This window comes from Garra rufa, chromosome 19, assembly GCF_049309525.1.
Source record: "Garra rufa chromosome 19, GarRuf1.0, whole genome shotgun sequence".
Taxonomy (NCBI): domain Eukaryota; kingdom Metazoa; phylum Chordata; class Actinopteri; order Cypriniformes; family Cyprinidae; genus Garra; species Garra rufa.
Window position 1 is genome coordinate 13,220,674 of NC_133379.1, and position 4,884 is coordinate 13,225,557.

Consider the following 4,884-nt stretch of genomic DNA (forward strand, 5'->3'; position numbering starts at 1 on the left):
GACAGCTGTATGGGTATTTGGGAATATATTACTGTACATATTAAAATGTGTTGTTGCACTACTTTTAAAGATTCATTATTGTTTTGTTATTGCTTTGTGAATTCAGAATCCTTTTTATCTTTTGAACAACCCATTTTCAAGATTTGATCCAAACCGATGGCCAAAATCCGATTACTTTGGAACAACTGGCCCTAGTAATCTGATCAGATTTCTGCTATCGGATTGGATCAGATCTTAAAAAATTGGATAAGATTACAAAATCCAATCTTGGGTTTGATCTGGATCAAAAAGTCAGTTTGTTCAAAACTTTAGTAAGATGGGATACCTTTGATTCACAAAATCAAGATACTGATCCCAGAAAAAGAGAGGATTTCAGGAACAAAAATGTAATCAACTTAAAAATGATCCCGAACAAATGTAATACACACACATTATATATAGACATTAGGCAGCCTCTTCAGTCCTTCAGTATCATACAGTAAAGTAAAAAAACAGATTCTGGTGCCATAAAATAATCCCCAAACAGCCGTCAATATCAAACAAAAATATTATATTTATTTCAAAGTGGGTTTTTTTTTTTTTTACTTTTTAACTTTTTTTTGTCAATTGCATAGCCACAGTCAGATGAATCAATCAAAAGTAGTTATTTGTGAACAAATGCAAAGTTTTTGGTGTGAATGCCATGCAAAACCTTTCTGAGAGAATTTAAAAGCATTGACATCCAGTCCAATTTTGCTTTGAAAAACCAGCAGAAAAGTAAAATGGATTACCTCATACTGGATAGCAAACATGGGAAAACCTCATTCTAGAGATGCAAATGATTAGTCGTGATTAATCGATTCAAAATAAAATTTTGTGTAGTGTGTATTTATTATGTATATATAAATACACACACATACATTTACATTGCTGGTCAAAAGTTTGGGATCAGTAAGATTTTAATGTATTTTAAATAAGTTTCTAATGCTAATAAGGCTGCATTTGTTTGATCCAAAATACAGAAAAAAAATAATATTGTGAAGTATTATTATGATATAAAACAACATTCTTCTATTTTAATATACATTAAAAATCAAATGTATTTATTTGATCATTACTCCAGTAATCATTATCAAATTAACCTTCAGAAATCATTCTAATATACTGATTTATTGTCAGGGTTGAAAATAGTTGTGCTGCTTAATATTTGTTTTTGGAACCTGAGATACATTCTTTGATGAACAAAAAGTTAAAAAGAACAGCATTTATTTAAAATAGAAATCTTTTCTAACTATATACACTACTGTTTAAGTTAGAGTTTGGGGTCAGTACATTTTTATTCATTCTTTTTTGAAAGAAATCAATACTTTTATTCAGCAAGGATGTGTTAAATTGATAAAAAGTGATCGCAAAGACTTACATTGTTAAAAAAGATTTATATTTTGAATAAATGCTGTTCTTCTTAACTTTTTATTCATCAAATAATCCTTAAACAAGTATCACAGGTTCCAAAAAAAATATTTGGTATAGCACAACTGTTGCAATTTTATTAAATCAGTATATTAGAATGATTTCTGAAGCATCATGAGACACTACAGTGCATCACAGGAATAAATTACATTTGAAAGTATATTAAAATAGAAACCATTATTTTAGTTTTTTCTGTATTTTTGATGCGTCTAAAACATTACAAGTCTTACTGATCCCAAACTTTTGAGCGCCAGTGTGTTTATAGTAAGAAAATATATGTTAGATTTATATGTAAAATATTTACATTTATATATAATATAAATTACATACGTTTACATTCTAAATTAGATTTGTTTACATACAAATACATGCAATAAGCAATAATTGCTCAAGATAATCTAACATTTGTTTTCCTTTGTTTTATTGCTGAAAAGTTGACATTTTTCTTCTGCGCTCTACTGTACAGACGTCAGTTTACTTTTCTCTAAGCCTGAGGCTTTTGCTGTGAAACGGCTTTTACATTTGACAAAAATAGACGTTTTATATTAAAAACAAACAAGCAAGCCCTGCACAGGTTTAAAAAGTAACGCAAAACTAACACATTACTTTCCATAAAAAGTAACTAAGTAACGTAATTAGTTACTTTTTAGGGAGTTACTCAATATTGTAATGCATTACCCCAACACTGACTATTAGCATATCATTATTGCTTTTTTTTTTAGAAGGGAGTAATTATGCTTAACATATTAAACTTCTGATGTCTGATGTGAGAAATCATGTGAGGTGTAGTTGATCTGGAATGAGACAAATGCAATAGAAATGTGGGTGTGCTTGTTTTGACTATGCTTGAGAGGGCCAAATGTCCTCACTTATATTGTGAAATACTTTGTGTGCAATCTTGTGGATGTGTGTGTGTGTGTGTGTGTGTGTGTGCATATGTTTGTGTGTGCATATGTTTGTGTGTGCATACATATATATGTGTGTGTGTGTGTGTGTGTGTGTGTGTGTGTGTGTGTGTGTGTGTGTGTGTGTGTGTGTGTGTTTGTATATCTGTGTGTGTGTGTGTGTGTGTGTGTATGTGTTTGTATATCTGTGTGTGTGTGTGTGTGTGTGTGTGTGTGTTTGTATATCTGTGTGTGTGTGTGTGTGTGTGTGTGTGTGTATGTGTGTGTGTGTGTGTGTGTGTGTATGTGTGTACCTGGTATTCATCACGTTATGGGGACCAAATATCCCCACAAGGATAGGAATACCAGTAGATTTTGACCTTGTGGGGACATTTCTCAGGTCCCCATGAGGAAACATGCTTATAAATCATGCACAATGAGTTTTTTTGATGAAGTAAAAGTGTGCACAATCTCCTGTGAGGGCTAGGTTTAGGTGTAGGGTAGGGTTAGGGCGATAGAAAGTACGGTTTGTACAGTATAAAAACCATTACGCCTATGGAATGTCCCCATAAAACATGTAAACCCAACATGTGTGTGTGTGTGTGTGTGTGTGTGTGTGTGTGTGCATGCATATGTTTGTGTGTGCATATATATATATGTGTGTGTGTGTGTGTGTGTGTGGAGGGGGTGGGCTCTGCTTAGACAAAGAGACACATGGCAGGGTGGAGCTCAGCAGCTGTTCTCCGGACCACACTCCTCTTTTGTTCATCATCACCGTCACGCTCGCTGTCTAGTCCTCGATTACGAAAGTCTTTGCTCACTGGTAAACATGCATTTTCCCAGTTACTAGACAGCGTTCTTTCTCTTCATCTGCTCTATAAACACACTCGAGAAACTGGAGCAACATTCAGTCTTAAAGACAAACAGATAGCTAGCCTTTGAGATTGTGAGACTTATTTGAATAACTTCCCGTGAAGTGTTTAATTGTAGTTCACCTTAACTGTACATGTAGATAATATAATAATATTAATGAAATAAATGTTTTTAAACACACTTTTAAACACTTAAAGTAATACTGTCAAAATTTAAGTTTTGATTTAAGTTAAATTTTAAATGATTATGTTTTTATGATCTTTTGTTGCGTTTTGAAAGATGTACACTTGATGATTTGACGAACATATCAAAGCACACTTAAAGTAATTTTGATTATTAACTGTATTATGTATTAAGCTGCAACTTCATTGTTACAACACTGCAAAAAATGCTTTTCTTACTTAGATGTTTCATCTTGTTTCCAGCCAAAATATCTAAAAATTCTTAAATCAAGAAGGATTTTCTAGACAAGTAAAAATCATTTTCTCAAGTCAAAATGAACTGAGCTTTTGCTTAGAACAAGCTAAATAATCTGCCAATGGGGTAAGAAAAAAAATTCTTATTTCAAACAGAAAACAAGATTATTTTTCTTACCCTGTTGGAAAATTGTTTTGCTTGTTTCAAGCAAAATGCACTTAATTTTTACTTTTTCTTTTCTTTTTTTTTTTTTTAAACAAGACAATATTTTTTACTCGTCTAGAAAATCCTTCTTGATTTAAGAATGTTTAGATATTTTGGCTGGAAACAAGACAAAAAAAATCTAAGAAAGAAAAGCATTTACTTAGAAATATTTAAATCACGAAATGACATTAAAGTAAATTTTAGTTTGCCATAAATGCTTTTCAGTGCATTTGACTGTAAACTTCAACCATATTTGACTTTAATGTGTTGAAATTATGAAAATACATATATAGATGTACTTAAGTTAATGCCAGTAAATATTTCTTAAATTCTACTAATTTCGAATAATATAAATGTTACACTGTGAAAAATGTTTTTCTAACTTAGGGTTTTTTGTCTTGTTTCCAGTCAAAATATATAAAAATGCTTAAATCAACAAGGATTTTCTAGATGTGTAAAAATGATCTTGTTTTCTGTTTGAAATTAGATTTTTTTTGGCCTACCCCAATGGCAGATTATTTTGCTTGTTTTAAGCAAAAACTCACTTAATTTTAACTTGTTTTTTTCTGAAAACAAAAAACTATTTATTTGTTTGACACCAAGCGTTAACGTGCAAGCAATGGACATCCGATTCATCAACAAATGATTCTTAGGAGTCGGTTCTTTGAAGTGAAACCGGCTCTACATCATTCTCAGCATAAAAAAGGAGTTTGGGGGTAGAAGGAAGTGGGGTTAGTTGTTATTATTATTAGCCTATTACTTTACTGTTAAGGGTAAAAGGATGCAATTATTACAAAATTAATCTCATTTTACTTAAGTTTGTGGTTCTCAGTGAGCTTTTCTCATTAGTTTTTACTGACCTTATGTATCAGTATAAGATGATAAGAGATGGCTCAAATATATTCCAATGACTTAAAAATAGAATATAATGAGCGTTTATTAAAATCGTAAATATGATTCAATGAACCGATTCAGTGTCAAGATCCGTTCGGCTAAATGATTCGGGCTGATGTTTGGCGCCGCCTGGTGGTTGAAATCACTCGCGGCAGGACATGGA